Source organism: Pan troglodytes, chromosome 15, assembly GCF_028858775.2.
Source record: "Pan troglodytes isolate AG18354 chromosome 15, NHGRI_mPanTro3-v2.0_pri, whole genome shotgun sequence".
NCBI classification, from domain to species: domain Eukaryota; kingdom Metazoa; phylum Chordata; class Mammalia; order Primates; family Hominidae; genus Pan; species Pan troglodytes.
The window spans coordinates 35,279,304-35,297,657 of record NC_072413.2 but is presented as its reverse complement, the minus strand read 5'-3'; the positions used below and the strand labels follow the sequence as shown (position 1 = coordinate 35,297,657).

Below are 18,354 nucleotides of genomic sequence, written 5' to 3'. Positions count from 1 at the left end.
TACTGTATTTCACTTCATTGTATGGTTTGTTTGTTTTGTTTTCCTGTCAGTCTTTTCCAAATAGACCATAAGTTCCTTAAGAGCAGGTAATGTGTCTTATTTACTTTTGTATCCTGGGGGTTTGGTAGAGTAGCTGGCATATATTAGGCCCTTAACAGATGTGTGTCAAAGGAAGGGATGAAAGCAGATCTGCCTTCCCAATGTTCTATACCCTTTTGAGAATATGCATGCCTTGTCTTTATGTCCCTAGTGCTTACTACAGTGTCTGTCTCATAGGTGTCTAATAATTATTTTTGGACAAGAGTTTTTGTCAACCTGGAAGTGAAATAGGATAAGGGACAGAATGAGCAGTACAGTAAACCAATTGAGAGACACAAGTGAGTTAATTCATAGAATGGGGTGTTGGTGATGGTGGTAGCAAAAATGATAGAATAACTGTGAGTCCTGAAGGGGTACAGTCTGGTTTGTGTATCCAAACAGAAGCAGATTTGGACTGTTGTGAATTCACAATTCACAGTTGTTTGGGGATCCAGGCTAGGAAGGAGGATCCAGATAGAATACAGAGTTGAACCAACTCCAGAACTGGAGTAGGTAGATGGTGACTGTATTAGGGTTCTCCCGAGACAGACCAACAGAAGGTAGAAAAAGAGAGAGAGAGAGAGAGAGAGAGACAAGAGAATTTATCAACTGGCTCATGCAATTATGAAGGCTGAGAAGTCCCACGATAGGCTGACTGCAAGCTGGAGACCCTGGGATATGGGTAGTTGGCTCAGCCCAAGTCTGAATGCCTCAGGGAAGCCAATGGTCTGACTCTCAGTCCCAGACCAAAGGCCTGAGAACCCAAGGGGCCACTGGTATAAGTCTTGGAGAGCCTGGAGTTCTGATGTCCAAGGGAGGAGAAGAAGGGTGTCCTAATTCCAGTAGGGAGGGAGAGATAATTTGTCTTCTCTGTCTTTTTGTTCTATCTGGGCTCCCAGTTAATTAGATGGCACCTGCTCACATTGAGGGTTAATCTTCCTCACTCAGTTCACTGACTCATCCATCAATCTTTCCTGGAAACACCCTTACAGACACACCTGAAAGTAATGCTTTACCAGTTATCTAGATATTCCTTAAGCCAGTCAAATTTACACCTAAAATTAACCATTATCGTGATAGTCAATGGCACAAGGGGTGGTGGTTTCAGGAAAAGTCTTGTTTGGCTTGCATTTCGGTTTTACTGCCTAATTGTTATGTGGGATCATTTTGTGTTTTGAGTCTAGCAACACATGGGCTGCTCCTTAGGGCAAGGCCAGCATCTTTTGGGTTAGCTGTTGAATCAAGGGATCAAGGGTCAAATTCTCTGGAGAGAGATTTTTCTTCCAGGAGGCCCGCTTTCCAGACTTCAGAATTTGGCTTCTTGTAACCTGATTCATTTGACTTCCCCTTTCCAGTAAGTGCCAGTCAAGCTGAAGTGCTCACAAATCCACGGTAACTATTACTCCTTACCCTCCCTCCACAACATGCACCTCAGTTGTGCTTTTGCAGTAATGTTTTCCCGTTCTAGTATGCCTTTCTCTGTGCTCAAGGATACCCAGGTGACATGATTTACGTAGTCTCCCTTCTGTCACCCAGACTGGAGTGCAGTGGCAAAATCCTGGCTCACTGCAACCTCCACCTCCTGGGTTCAAGCGATTTTCCTGCCTCAGCCTCCCGAGTAGCTGGGATTACAGTCTCAAGCCACCAGGCCTGGCTAATTTTTATATTTTTAGTAGAGACGGGGTTTCACCATGTTCATTAGGCTGGTCTTGAACTCCTGACCTCAAGTGATCCACCCATCTCGGCCTCCCAAAGTGCTGGGATTACAGGTGTGAGCCACCTCACCTGGACCCAAATCTCATCTTGAATTGTAGTTCCCATAATCCCCACGTGTTGTGCGAGGGACCCGGTGGAGGTAATTGAATCATGGGGGCGGTTTCTCCATCCTGTTTTCTTGATAGTGAGTTAGTTCTCATGAGATATGATGGTTTTATAAGGGGCTTCCCCCTTTGCTGGGCACTCATTCTCTCTCCTGCTGCCCTGTGAAGAGGTACTTTCTACCATGATTTTAAGTTCCCTTAGGCCTCCCCAGCCATGTGGAATGGTGAGTCAATTAAAACTCTTTCCTTTATAAATTACCTGGTCTTGGGTATTTCTTCATAGCAGCGTGAGAATGCACTAATACACCAGGGTTCAAGGTACCGTGTGATCAAGGGTACCCAGAGTCAAGGCCTAAATAATGTTTCTCACTTCTGCTAAGATAGCCTCTCTATTACACCAGCCCACTTATCAAACCCCTATAACTTATCTAAACCTTCAGTATTTTCAACTGGTTGTTATGCTTCTTATTTCCCAAGGGTCACTCTCCTGTCCCGATCTTGATGGTTGGCTCCTTGACTTTAGTGTTCACCCTGACAAGCTGTTGATCTATTTATGTTCCTGGTTATACACTGAAGTGTATAGCCACCTGCAAGTACTTGTTGACCTGGAGTGCAAACAGCGAGCATCTGAATACCTCTCAAGTCTTCTACTCATACTGCTGTTCATGTGATAAAATTTCAGAGGTTTCTAGGAGTTGGATTAAATAGAGAGTTCTTTTTTTTTAAAAAAAAATTATTTTGCGAATATATGAGTGGAGGTTACGTGGTTTGCATTTAGAGATTTGAGTCTGAGCGGCACAGCTAGAATTACAGTCTCAGCATGATGCCTGCAGTTTAGGACTTATTCTTCTCACAACTCTTCTGTGAGAACACAGGCATAGCATCATTTACCCTATAATAGGTAAAGTACCATGGGGATATGGTATGATTTTCCTTTCCTGACTTCCAATGCCTGTAGAATTTGGTTTAAATCAACACATTGGTGAAAGTTATACCAATTGGATTTGCTTAATTCATATGTAGTTAAAATGAAAGAATCCCCAAAACAAAGTATTTTATTACTTCTCTTCTGTTTACAGGTTCTTTTCAGTGTTTTATTTAGACTGTCACAGCTACTCTGCATGTAGCAGAACCTATCAGTGGATTATTGTATGTGGGGTTTCTACAGGGGGGCCATACTGTTTGGACCATTTTCCCATGGAAAGCTCTGCCAGCCCTTACAGTGCCCTGATGCTTTAAGTCTACTTTTGGAGGTGGCCTGCCCTTAGGCGGTCATTCTGAAGAGCCTTTCAAGAACCTGAAATGTTGCCATTGGAGCGTTTCCCAGAAGGAAATTGAACCACAATTTTTTGAAGTGCAGGGAACTCTCTACCAGGAGTATGTCATGTGTCTAGACATATTCTGATGTGTTTTTCATTATAATAATGCAATAATATGGGCTGCACCAAAATGATAGGGTAAATTCATTAAGACTGTTTTCTTGTCTCAGGGAAAAGGACACTATGAACTATGAACTACCTGTGTGTGGCATCTGCCTTTTTTGTTTCTTTTCCCTTCTAATCTCTTTGTACTTGATTTTTTTTCTCTTTCCCTATTATTTTGTTCCTCATTGTTCTCTAAATAGAGTAGAACAGTAACAGTTTATCAATTCTACTATATTTCTCAGCTGACTAGAGAGGGGAAAAAATCATGTTGGCTAGCTAATAGAGAGCCAGGGAATTACAAATAAATCAGCAGTTGCATAAGGGAGAAAATGAAATTTGACTAAGGAAATTGGGGCCTCTGTTGCCATGAAGAAAATAAATGAGACAAGGTAGAGTCATTACAAGAAGACTGGGTGGTCTATAAGAAAGAGGGCAGATTGTGCAAACTGACATTTGAGGAATCAGCCTGAATGCTGTTGCTTGGGACCAGTTGCTGTTCGTTGGTGTCATAGCAAAATGTGCTTTATTTGTGGAACACTTGAGGAGGCTTGGCAGACGAGGGGGGCTCTGAAATATAGGAGGGCTTAACCTCCTAGTCTCTGAGGTGTTCTTCCTATTTAGAATGGAAAGTTCAGGGACTGTTACCATAAGAATCTCCCTGGAATCCCAGCTGGACTGTCCCTGCTCCAGCAGGGATCAGAGCACACCTGCAGGGAGAGGGCTTTTTCTTCCAACCACCTGCATTCACTTCCTGTGAGAACTGTAATTCCTGGGACAGCCACCCACTACCAGCTTCAGTTTATAGCAAGAAGTAGTAAGGGCAGCTCTATTGGGCAGAACGTCCCCTGGATGTTCAAATCCAAACATTTGTGGTTTGGATTTCTGGTACCATCATCTTAACCCACTGGCTTCCGGGCTCTCCCCTGCTTTTCCCTTTGCTTCTCCTCACCTTGTCTAGTTTTTAAATAATACTCTTTTAAAAAATTTCTGACTACAAGTAACCATGTTTGCCCATGTAGGTGTTTTCTGTTTTCTAAGTGTTGGAGAACTTGGAGCCTCTCTTCCGAGGTTGCAAAGATGGGCAGTGGGCCAAATCTGACTTGCAGTTATGTTTTATTTGGTACATCCAGGGTTTATTTGCATTGTGTGTGTGTGTGTGTGTGTGTGTGTGTGTGTGTGTGTGTGTGTGGTGTTTAATGGAATCAATAACTAATGTTGTAAAAATTGGAATATTTCACATTAAAATCTGGATTTTTTACTTCCCATGAAAAATTGAAACATTTGGCAACCAATTCCTGGATGAGTGTTTCAACTTCTCCTTTTAATTCTTTACAGTTTCCACCATGCCCTACTTCTCTTGGGTTACATTATTATTATTATTATTATTATTATTATTATTAGAGAGTAGAGTGCCATAGTCATTTCATTCTGCTATAATAAAATACCATAGACTGGATGGCTTATAAATAATAGAAATTTATTTCTTACAGTTCTGGAGGCTGTAAATCTGAGATCACAGTGTCAGCATGATCGGATTCTGGTGTGGGCACTCCTCTGGAGGGAGGACTAGAGCCTTCTTTGTGTTCTCTTTTCTGAGGACACTAATGCCATTCATCAGGACCCTGCATTACCTAAATTACCTGCCCAAGGCCCTACCTCCTAATACCGTCACACTGGGGGCTAGGATTTTTTTTTTAAAGGGGCTAGGATTTTAACATGAATTTGTTACATTTAGTCCATAACACAGAGTTAAGGGGGAAATGAAATATTTCTCTTATCTCAGTCTTTATAATTTTTCTTAAAAATAAGAAAAGACCTTTATTCTTGTTAGCTTGCTGCCTTAGCTCCTTAGTGAAACACACTTTTGTTTGTGCCACTACTCAGCCCTCTGCTGGAGTGGAGCTTGTTAGTTGTTTCCAGGTTTGGATCTGGAATTGTTGGTTGATATTCCTCTAGTGCGGACTGTACTGACTCCACCCATGCCCTCATCTGACCATTCCAGACTAGCTAAGGCACCTCAGATGCTGACATTGTCACCAGACCCTGTTTATCCTTGTCAACTCTGTGAAAACTTCCATTATAGAAGAAGTTGCCTGCAGGTGTGCCTTTGTGGGCATTTTTCTCTTGGCGGTAAACACTCAAATGTCTGTTTCTCATGGTTTTGTTGTTGTTTGTTTGTTTCAGTTAACCTTTCCCAAATGGAATTAACACTGTATTTAAAAAAACCCAATTCTCCTTTATATAACTTAAGATATCATCTGGAGGCCCAGGTTAGCAAGAAATTCCTTGTCTCAGACGAAGGGGAGAATAATTTGAGTGACAGTATATGACAGTAACATAATGAAAGGTGGTATCATGCAATAATTAACTACCATGTAATAGTTAATAGTACAGACTCGGTTACCAGACTCTTTGGGTTCATACTCTCACTCTGCCACTGTCTACTGAGTGTAACCTTGGACAGGTTACTTAACTTTATGATTGTTGCTTCATCTGTAAAATGGTGATGATAATAATAGTAAGTGCTTCATAGGATGGGTGTAAGGGATAAAAGTGGATGTGTATACAGTAGCTGCCACTTAATAAACACTCTGTAAATGTGGACTATTACTGTTATTTGAATTTCTTCTTGTGGAAGGCACTTGTGTTAGATACAAAGATAAATAAGATGTGATCCTTGCCCTGAAGATGTTCATGGTTTAAAATAAGAAAAGATACTTGAATAATTATGGTGTAACAGTAGGTGCATTTAAGTTAGAATAGTAGCCAGAGAAAAAGGGATTCCTACCTGGAAAGGACATGGAAGTCTTCATGGAGATTCTTAACCTTTCTTAAGGGAGGAGTTTGAGGCAGAGGGAAGGGGTGACCATCAGTTCAGATGCCACTTATGTTCATCTGATCCAAGAGGGCAAGACCAAGCAAGGTTCTAAGTAGCAGACCAACCATGGTGCCACTTTGTACATTCCTGAGTGGAAAAGGACTGATTTCCTAGACCAAGTATCAGCCTCAGCAGAACTTGATCACAAATGTTACAGGCCATCCCAAAGAGCTTGCTATGGCCTTCAAACCCTAGATTCCCCAAATTCATTTGGTATTTCAGATATTGTAACAATATATGTCAGAGAACCTTCTGTTTAGACTAAATAATGCTCTTTCTCACCAGTGGCAGAATAGAATCTATGTGCCCTAAAATTGGAAAAGGCCTTAGACATCATCTTGTCCAATCCCTTCATCTTATGGCTGAGAACTTGAAAACTCATGGAGGAAAATGAACTTTTATAAAACAATTAATTTCCATATCTCACAGATCTGGATTTAAAAGAAATATTGAGATGCTTTTATTATTTTATATTGTTGGAAGTGATATAAAACAAAGATTGCCACCAGATGTCCTGTTTCAATAGTTGCATACACAGATGTGTCAAATGAGTTGTATGTTTAACAACCTGAAATCTTCCAAAAGAGTGAGGATCATCCTAATGGTAGAAGAGATACTATAAAGGCTTTGGTAGGTAGTATGAACTGTGTTTTCATCACTAAATTCCTGGCATTTAATAAATATTTTCTGGACTTATTTCAACAGATTACATTGAATTGTATGAATATCTGAATAAGTGCAGAAAACAATTTTCCATTGATAAGCTTCATTCATTTTTTAAATTGTTTAATAAAATTTTGAACGTTTTGGATCAATAGACTGTAGTTTTACTGTGATGTGAGCCTGGGAAAGTGCTGGCAATAAGATTTCATGAACATATTCCAAATTCAAAATTGCACGGATATGATTATTGCTGTGTGGGCAGAAAGCTGTTCATATGCCAAATGTAAAAATGCAAACCATTCTGGGTACTGTGAGGTAGGGGCTGAAGGTCATTTCTGTGATCCATGTCAGTATTTGTGTTCTAGATATTAATTTATTAAGATGTTAGTGTTCTAGATCTTAATATGCATATGTTGTTAAAAGGGAAAACGCTCTCAAAATGACAAAAGGAGGCACATATTGATAAGATAGAACTAAAAATCTGGAAATAAAATATTTTACCAAAGGAAAACTTCTACTTCTTTGAAAATTCAAGTTAACATAGCAAAATAAAAAGTGACAACATTGTAATTCATCAATAAAGGAGAGTAAAATTGGTTTACTGTCAGTTGTACATATTCAGTAGAATCAGTCAATGCTATAAGCCGTTTATTTTTTAAAAGTTGTTATTTTTTTATTACTGTTGCTGAATGTCTAATGATTTAACTGGGAGAATTTCACACAATTTTCAGATCCAGTCACTTTTTGGTTGAGGGTATGAAAAGGGAGTTAGAAAACTCAAAAGAAATTGTGAAAATCCTCCAATTATAACAATTTGTCCTTTTTGTAGCTCAACTTGCTAAAATTTTCCAATTTAAATTCATCATAAAATTTATTGGCCAGAGGAAAAATATACTATATAAATGACAAGGCACTCAGGACCCACCTGGAATATTGCTTTTTAGGATTCCAACTGTTACTGTATCATAGATAAAAGCAAAACAAAATTGTTTCAAAAAATGAGCTGGGTGAGGAACGTCAAGACTGCAAAATCTAAAAATAGTTAGGGAGCTGGTGACTAAACAGAGATTATTGTAGCCATGTAACGTATTTGAAAGTCCTAAATTCAAAGGGAAGAAAATGATAATGCATTCCTTTAGGTATAAAGGTTAAAATTTAAATGAGAATTCACATTAAACCCCAAATAAAAAGAATAACACATTTGTGAAATCTTATTTAAAGTGGTCTTTGGCTTTTTCGTGTGATGAGGTTTAAAGAAACCAAACAAATCGAATTCTCAGTGTGTAGAGATTTATTTAAAGGCTTCTAGGGAGAAAAATGAGAAGATTTTGAAGTGTTTCTAGTCTTTATGGATCCAGGGTTAAAATCAATACCATGTCCAGATAAAGATTTTTGGAAGTCTGTATGGGAGAAAGAAAAGCCTGATGGTTTGGAAAGGTGTGATGGATATGGATGAACGTTTGCCCCTTGTGTGTAAAAATAAATTATCTTTCAGTGGTGACTTGGCTGCAGACGCCAAGTCTGTGTGTAGTTGGAGGTCAGTGCACAGCAGGGTGGCCAGAATGTAAGAAGGAAAACTGTGGCAGGCTCACTGTGTGTGGATCTGCTGGGAAAGAGTGTGAGTCATTTCACAGACTTGGAGGATGTGTACAATATGGAGATGCGTGTGTCTGCATCTGTATTAGTCCATTCTTATGCTGGCTCTAAAGACATACCTGAGACTAGGTAATTTATAAAGAAAAGAAGTTTAATTGAAGGCTATATAGGCTTCTGTTTCTGGGTAGGCCTGAGGAAACTTACAATCATGGCAGAAGGCACAGGGGAAGGGGGCACATCTTCACATGGCTGGCAGGAGGAAGAGAGAGTGAAGGAGGATGTGCTGCACACTTTCAAACAAGATCTTGTGAGAACTCTATCATGAGACTGCACTAGGTAGATGGTGCTAAACCTTTAAAAACCACCCCGATGATCCAGTCACCTCCCACCAGGCCTCACCTCCAACACTGGGGATCACAATTCATCATGAGATTTGCATGAGGACAGAAAGCCAAACCATATCAGCATCATTTTATGGATGTACATATTAGATATGTTATTTTCTAGAATTTATAATACTTGTGAAGTTTCATAATGTCTTCACTGGAGCTATTACGCACTCTTTTACAAAACAGAGTAAAATAGGAATCTGTGTCTCCAATTTACAATTCTGGATGGTCACTCACATGTCTGGGGCCTTGGTGGGGATGGTTGAAAGACTAGGCTCAGCTAGACTGTCACCTGGAGAGGCTACACCTTCCCTCTCCAACATAGACACCTTGGGGTAGGTGGACTTCCATGTTCGGCAGCTCAGGCCCACCAGAAAGAATGTTTCAAGAGGCCCAGATTGAAGCTGTAAGGCTCCCAAGTCATAAGAAGTTCTATGGTGTCTCTTCTGCTGCTTTCTTGGGTCAAGCAAGCCGCTAAATCCAGCCTAGATTCAAGGGAAAGGAAATGAGATTCCACCTTTCCATGAGTGGAGCAGTGAAGATATCTGGCCATATATGATCTACTTCAGGCTGCCCTCTGCCACAAAGCATTTACATTTCTGCCAAGTGTGAAATATAGTTATTTCCTTCCCCAGTCCTCTGAAGTTTCATCTCATCGTGACATCTGCTCAAAGTCTAATAGTCATTAATTAAATCAATTCTAGATGCAGATGAAATTCCTTGGGTTTAATTTCTCAGGTGTAGCATTCTCCAGCACAGTTTCTTTTAACCTGAAGGCCTGTGAATTAGATAATTCTCTGTCCTTTCCTCTCACACCCCCTATATACCTAACATACAATGATGACAAGGGTATAAGATTTCCGCAGTTGACACTTGCAGTCACAAGGGGGTGAAACAGGAGCATAGCCATGAAGGTCTATAACAATTCTGAATTCCAGCTGGGCAGAAGTCACTGGTTTCTTGATTAGGGCCTCATCCTTCTCCCTGGAAATGTTTCTCTGGCCTTGCCCTCTGTGCATTTTTTTCTCACTCTGTGTCGTTCTTTCTTTTCCTTTTCATGTTTGCAGAGTTTGGATTTGATCTTTGCTCCAAAGCCATTCATAACTTTGAGATTATTTTGCTGCGAGAGATTGGGGATCAGAAATTGTTTTATTTAAACCTAGAAAGTTCTAGATCTTTTTATTTCCTCTAAATTCTGTTAAAAAATGGAACAATTCTTTTTTTAGTTCTATTTTCCAAATTACTGAAGGCCACAGTCTTGTCAAACTTCTCAACACCTTTTTTCCAACCTCTATTAGCATTTTCCTCACTTTCCATCACCTCCTCACCAAGTCTCCTGAGAGCCCTTCATATGTCACTACCACTCTCCTTGAGGCTCTTCCAGCCTCTGCCACTACCTAGTGTCAAAGCTAATGCCACATGTTTTAGGTTTCTGTTATTGCAGAACTCTATTTCCAGATACAAAAATTTGTTCTGGCTTTCTATTGATGTACAATAATTTATTCTCAAACTTCGTGGCTTACAACAACAAAAAAATTGTATTTTATATCACATGATTGTATAGGTCAGGAGTTTGGGCAGGGCTCAGCTGGATGGTTCTTTTGCTTCATATGGCATTGACTGTGGTCACTTGGTGATATTCAGTTGTAGATAGGCTGGTTTGAGAGATCCTAGTTGGCTTTACTCACATGTATGATGGCTTGGTGAGTATGGCTGGGAGGCTAGGCTCAGCTGAGACTATCAACTAGAACTATCTTATAAGGACAGCTCAGGTCTTCCACAGAGAATGTTCCCCAAGAGAACCAGATGGAAGTTGCAAGGCTTATTGTAACCTAGGCTTTGATGTTACTTTGAAGAATGTTGTTTCCACTTCATTGTATTGCTCAGGCAAGTCCCCAAAGCCAGACCATATCAGGCCGAAGGGAAATACATTTTACCTCTCAGTGGGAGGAATAGCAAGGAATTTGTGGCCATTTTTAGTCTACCACGTTTATAGTTCTAAGGCAACCAGTTTTTAAAAAAGTATTATCATTTCATGGATTTAAATATATTGATGTGCTTTAATCCATTGCAGCTATTATTTTTTGTTGATGCTCAAATTGTCTTATCTTTGGCTAATGTGAGACTCTTTAGTTGACTTCTGAATCTTCTGACATGACCCTAATAGCATTTTTTTTCTAATCTATTCAGAGGAAGATACGTAATAGCATTCAGTAGCTTCTTTATGACATGGTATAACAAACTATTTCAGGTTTTATCTTGCACATTTCCTCCCTGAAGCTAGAAGGGAAGTTTCTGGTATCTTTTAATGGGAAATAGTATTTTAAGGCTACAAATTGGATGCTTCCACCAAAATGACTATGAGATGAGTTAAGAAAATTATTTTTGTATATGTTTTCTCCATTTTCTCCATTAAAAAATTGTTCTACTGTATCTACATTGTCAGAGGATATACATTATATAGCATTTAACCTTTCTTTCCTTTTAACCTGCCCTTTTAACTCTTATTTGGTCTTAGTTCTAAAAATAGCCTCATATTTAATGTTCATCACAAGTTGATGTCTCTCTAGTAATTTTGATTGCATGAAACTTGTTCTCTAATAGATTCCTGTGCAAAAGCTCATGGAAGCAATAGTTCCTGAATTCTTATATGTCAGTAATGGCTTATTGGTGGCTTTCATACTTGAGTCTGTTAGGCTCTATACAAAATCCTTGGTTCTCATCTCTTTTCCTTTAGTATCTTAAATGTTACTCTATTTTCATAGGATATAAAACATTGCTATTGAAAAGCCTAACAACAATTCAATTTTATGTTCATTATAAGTCACTTGGTCTTTTTGCTCATACACTCAAAGGACTTTTTTCTATCTCAAAATAAAACAGATATATTGATTTGCAGTTTATTCTATGTGATTATGCTTCAATAAAGCTGTCAAAAATCATATATTGAAATCTTCTTAGATTATATAAAGGACAGATAATCTTAAAATTAGGCTTGTGTTGGCCAGATGCAAAGGCTCATACCTGTAATCTTAACACTTTTGGAGGCCGAAGCAGGTGGATCACTTGAGGCCAGGAGTTCGAAATCAGTCTGGCCAACATGGTGAAACCCCATCTCTACTAAAATACAAAAATTAGCCTGGCATGGTGGAGTGTGCCTGTAATTCCAGCTACTCTGGAGGCTGAGGCACAAGAATCGCTTGAACCTGGGAGGCTGAGGTTGCAGTGAGCTCAGATTGCGCTACTGCACTCCAGTCTGGGAGACAGAGTAAGACTCTGTCTCGGGGGAAAAAAAAAAGTTTATGTTGATAAGTCTTTTATTAAATGTACATGGTTATTAATTATTTTGCTGATTGGTTTTCAAAATTTGAATTAAAAAATGATTGAGATGAATACTTAATTTAAAACAGCACAGAAAGAAGCATGCAAAAATAAAAACACTGTTAAAAGAACAAAGATATTTAACATTTAAAAGGGAAATTCTAAAACATTAGTTCCAAAATCTGTGTCATCAATTTCTATGCCCCTTCCCTTAAGAGTCAGTGGGGTCCAGCTGGGTGCATCCAGGAACCTGCAGTTTTAAATACTCTTCAGCTGGTTGTGTTGCATAGCCGGGTTTGGAACTACGGGCCTAAAGTTTATGCTATCGATTTTTCAATCTTCTATAACTGTCTCTTTTCAAGTTAGATGATAAAAAATACTTGCATCCCTGGATCACATTTCTTTAGTTCTTCATTTAAATGCTTTAAGAGAACTGTACTTTAATGCTGTGAATTCAGCTTTTATCCTATTAAGGGAAATTTATTATGCATATAACTTGCCTTTTTGAATGCAGCAGCAACAATTGTATGTTTAAATAATTCAAATCATGGTTTTAACCTAAGATTGGAACATGAAGCCGCAGTATAAAGCAAACCACCTTTTCACACTGCATTTCAATTCCACAGTATGTGCTCGGGCCCTTCGGGTCCACTCTTCACTCCTCTCCAGGCTGCTCTGTGTGCCCGCCGGCTGCCGTCTGGACTGCTCAGTGAGTTCCCTTGCTCTCTGGCTTCCAATTAAGTTCAACCAATAGGAGGCCCTGGTGGGAGATCAGGCAGGTGGAAGGAGAATGAGGTCAGAGTATTTTCCACTGGCTCTCTCCCTATCTGGTCACACAGGTTTCTTTGTGTCCCTTGGACAAAGACCACAGCAACTATCAGGTGGCCTTTTCCATATGACTGTCCTTGCAGAGCTCTGGCCCTCTCTTGCCCTTTTAGATTCAGGGGTGGGAAATGCTTTGCTCATCCCTTGGTATTGAAGTAGCCACTGTTGGTTTCCTTCAACCCTGCACCATATTTGTAAATAGTCCCTTTGTTAAACTCTTTTCCAGTTGCCCAAGTTGCCTGTGCCATCTGTTTCTTACATATTCTGATTGTATAGGTAAGAATAGGTCACCATAGCCTAGGAGTTCAGTCTGGGTGAATTAATCTACCCTTAAATGAAAAACTTTTTGTAAATGATAGGCTATTTCTAGTATTGTCTTGTAGCTGTGAAATGAGTTCTTCCCTCTCCTTGCACTGAAGCCAGTACATTCATGAGTCACGTTTCCCATTTGTAGTTTCCAGAACCAGTCATGCTGTTCCAAGCCCCTAGTCCGTCACAAACAATATTCCTTCTGCCCCTTCTCCCTCAGTTATTCTTTAATGATAGATATTTTGAGATTTAGAATTCTGGAATACTTCTTCAGAAACTTACTTTTAAAAATATTTATGCAGTGCTTAGACTTATGGAGTGAGAATAAAACAGTGAACAATAGGCAAAGTCCTTTCCTCATGGAGCTTATATACAATTGGAGATCTTTGATATTAATGATGTAAACTAATACATGAACAAAGCATTTAAGATAGTACTAAGGCCAATGGAAAAAGATAGAGTAGGGTAAGTTGATTGAGAGTAACTGGGGTGTAAGATGTAGTTATTTTAGATGTATTAACCTGAAAAGTAAATATTCTGTGCTATTGTCTGAAATGAAATCAATGTACTTTGAAAACCAGGCACATAAGGAGAAAACCTGCTTTTTTTTTTTTGTTAGGAAAACTGAAATTATTATTCGCTTTATGCCCAGGGAGTGGGCCATTCAAACTTTTCACTAGTAGAGGCTTCAGGTTAATAATTTTGTAGGAAGCTACCTTGGATCTGAGAAGTACTTGGTTATTATTTCAAAGTTTTGCATTGTTGACTATTAGCAAGGAAGAGATGACTTTGGCTTGGAAGATATGGAGAATGGGCCAGATCTGTCATCTATTTTTACTCAAATGAACGCATTCTAATAAAACTCCTTGCACTTCCAAGGCTCATGACATTCACTAGAATACATGGTACTGTTTCGCTCTATTAGAAAAAAAGTGTCCCTCTAGGCTGATGAGTTGGAAGAATCCAAGGTACCCCACCCACTTGGTAAGCAGAGAGAGAAATGGCTTTCAGCCCCCACTCAGCCTCTTCTGCATGCAAAACTGCTCAACTCTGTGTGCTGCATCCCCAGATAATTACGTTATTTATCAGGTTGAGTTACTTACTGTATACATGAGTATACATGAAAGATACCCGATTTCCTATGAGAATCAGTGTTTATTTTACTATTACATACTGTGTTAGATAGAAAATGCCATGTATGGAGTACACAAACACAACGCAAATATGTGTGTGTGTGTTTAATGTTCTTATTTATGGATATTAATTTTGAAACACTTCACTTAAGGTATAGCATTTTTGCGCTCATAAATAATTTTGAACACACTTCACACTAAAGGCAAAGTACTGCAGTCCTGCCCAGTAGCAGCTTTTGGAAATAGTGATTGCCTTTATTAGTTCATATGACAGCCAGTCCATGTTGCTGTTGTAGAAGTATGCAAAATTATATTAGTGTAGTCTTTTCAGGTGTTATAAAAATATCTGGCACTATATTCACAGGTACACATGTATATATTACAGTCTATAGCTGTACTGTGCAATATAGTAGCCATTAGCTATATGTGGCTATTGACCACTGGACTTGTTGCTTGTCCAAATTGAGCTGTGCTTTAAGTGTAAATACACGCCAGATTTTGAATACTTTGTGTAAAACAAGAATGTAAAATGTCTCACTAATAATTTTAATAGTTATTGAAGTCATAATATTTTGGATACATTACATTAAGTAAAATATATTTTTAAAATTAATTTCACCTATTTCTTTTTTTAGTGTGGCTACTAGAAAATTCAGAATTACAAATATGGGCTTACATATGTGGGTCTCATTATATATCTGTTGTACAACATCAGTCTGAAGTGTGTACCTTTTAATAATTATTTTCATAATTCTATGATATGTTATTCCTCTCCTTTTTGAGACAGGGTCTTACTCTGTTGCCCAGGCTGGAGTGCAGTGGTGTGATCACAGCTCACTGCAGCCTCGACCTCCTGGGCTCAAGTAATCCTCCCACTTCTGCCTCCCTAATTGCTAGGACTGTAGGCACACACCACCATGCCCAGCGAATTTTTAATTTTTGTAGAGATGGGGTCTCACCATGTTGCCCAGGCTGGTCTTGAACTCCTCTGGGCTCAAGCCATCCTCCCACCTTGGCCTGCCAAAGTGCTGCGTGAGCCACCGTGCCCAGTCAGTATGTCATTCTTGATCTGTGATGGCTCTCAGTCTTTTTTGTTCATTTTATTTTTTTTTTTGGTGAAACTTACTGACTTGATTCATTCATTTACTATGTATTGAAATATTGGAATTTCAAGAAATATTGGAATTTCAAGAACATTTCAAGGACATTTCAAGGCTATGTGAGTAGTTCTTAACTCTGGCTGCTTCATAATCTTCTGTGAAGATTAAAAACAAATAAATCAAGATTACCTTACCTCCTGTAGCTTCTGATTCACAAGGTTTTGGGTGGGAGCAGGAGAAGTAGTTCAGCATTGTATTAAGAAACAGAAACAAAAGCAAACCCCCCACAGGTGAGTCAGAGTTGAGTATAACTAGTCTATGAGGTTAGAACATGACACATTATTTGAAGTTAAGCCTGCTTTGGCAAAACTAAAAGTCTTTGGCAAAACTAGTCTGCTCTAGTTATTGGTCTCAGTGGCTAAATCCAAGGCTCCCTTTGAATTTCAAGTCTGCAAAAGGTTCAGTGCTCACTATACATTAGCTCCCTTGATTCTCTCAAGAACAATCAGACAGACTTGCTCACCCATGTTTTACAGGTGAGGAAGCTGACTCAGAGAGTTTAGGTATGTACTTTCTCTTTAACACCAGAGTAAAGTTTTGGACCTTTATGCAAAGATTTGTAATATAGGCTCCTCCCAGCTGTCAGATGTCATAGGCTTATGACATCTCTAAGGTTATAGGCAAGTTACATTTTTGAATCTGTTGAATAATGTAGGTCAATTTAGGTGGTGCCACTTTCTCCTTAAAATGTAGAGGTACATTTTTTTTTTTTTTAACTGCAAAACCAGGAAGACGTAGTAATTTGGTACTGCCTCTTCCCCTCCACCAGTCTCATAGCTTTCCTTAGGAAACAGTTGATTGAGATACATAACCCAGTTTATGATGACAGTAATTTCCTACCTATCTGTTATTAGAAAGTGGTGGTCTTGCATATGAAAAATGACATGGCCACTAGGAGGAATATGTATTTGTAGGGTCTGTCTTAATCTTACAGAATCTAAATGTGTTACTGTTCTCCTGAATTCTCAGGAGGCGGCATTTTTTCTCAACGTTTTTCTTGGCTTCCTTTCAGATATGTTGAGGGAGGAATGGACATAGTGGTCATTTTTCAAATGAGCCTAAATGGGTACACAAACATTGTAAACAATGGAAGAGCTTCATGAATGGACCTGGAAAGGAGCTTTTGAACAATATTTTTCTGTCTAAAACATGAAAGAATCTTCATTCTTTGGATAGCTGTGATGGGTTCTGCATTAATTTTAAAATTTGCTTTTCTTCCTAAAAATATAATAAAAACATTTACATGTATAGATTCCTTTTATGAGTGGTATAAAATCCAACACCTACAGTTCTGTGCTGTTAATATGTTCTTGTTGTTTTCCCTGATAAGCCTGTTAAAGATAACTTGGAGGATGGCATGGAGTGGGTGATACATTGGAAATCACATCTACCTTGCATGAAATTCAAGAAAGGTTTTGTTTTCTGTCACAACATGTGGGTATAGATAAAAACACTTTTGTTTTCTAGGGACAAAACAAGTCAAATGCACCAAGACTCATTTTGGTTTTTAATCAATGTGAACTTCTTTACTGATTCATTTCAAAACTCTGCTGGGACTGATTTAATAGTTCTTGTTATGTTACATACTTTATGTGTTTCTGGAATGATCGTGCTGTTTGATAAAGAATTACTCAGCATTTACTTAATTACTTTTGCATTACCATCTGGGTTTGGTGAGCAGGGGCAGAACCTCCTGCTTTTGCCTCTTAGCAAAGTTCCGGAAATGGACCATGGTCTGCTGTTTGCTACATTGCCCCTTTAGGTCATGTTTTTCTTATTGCTCTCATACTTCCAACTTTGGTCTGGTTTCACAGCAGTTGATTCATATCTGTTATCCTGTGTTAGTGTACAAAATGTACATTTCAAAACATGTCTTAGACATGCTGGGCAGTGTTTTATTTGCATGTTCCGAGGATCTGGACTTGACACCCAGTCCATGTTCCCTTCAGCGTGCAGTATACCCTTGTAAATTTCATGTGAATTGCTGTCCAGATTGGTTTTGAATCAATACAACCCCACCAATGTGTGTTTCCTTAGCCCCATGTCTCTCCAAACCCTTTTACTCATTGTGACTTTCAAAAGTTGTAGGAGTCTCAGAAGGAAGACTCCGGTTAAATTGTTTCATAGTTCTGTCTGTGTGAGAGATTTCTTTGTGATCAGTGCAACTAAGTAGTTGCTTAGAGGCTTTTGAACTGTGATGTTCTAAAACAAACTATGAAAAGGACAAATGTTCCGGATGCCATTGTCCTGTTTGGCTTGTATTTAAGACAGACTCAGAGGATCTTTGGGGAGAAGGAACCAGGGGTGTTATGTGGGGTAGAAACAGTTCAACATTTGCAGCTGTCTTCCACAACCCACCACACTTTTAATTGTTTTCTTGTTTCTGCTGGGACCTAAAAATCCCCTATCCTGCACAATCTGGTGATAGAACTTCTAATTGGTGGAGGAAATAAAAAAGGGCAGAGCACAATCATGAATGTGTATACAGGGTTTAAGAAATCAATCCAACATCTGCTTCATGGAAACTTGATCAGAGAATGTCTGCAACAGGTTTCACTTTTCAAGCTGTTATCTTGTTGACACTTTGATATTAATTGCAAAGTATCGGTAACAGAAAGTTCAGGATTTAACAGTATTATCAACATGACTGTAAGGAGTGGTATTTAACAAAATTTCCGAATCAAATCAATTTTTATTCTAAATACATATATATTGAGAGATAGGCCAATTCAGTTAAAAATGCCGTTTTGAAGCTACT

General features: G+C 38.9%; 1 protein-coding gene across 5 annotated transcripts in view; it reads left to right on the top strand.

Moving 5' to 3' along the window:
• The window catches only part of SLC25A21 (solute carrier family 25 member 21), a 495,613-nt gene that overhangs the window by 107,806 nt on the left and 369,453 nt on the right, over nt 1-18,354 (top strand). The gene's annotated exons all lie outside the window — the stretch shown is intronic.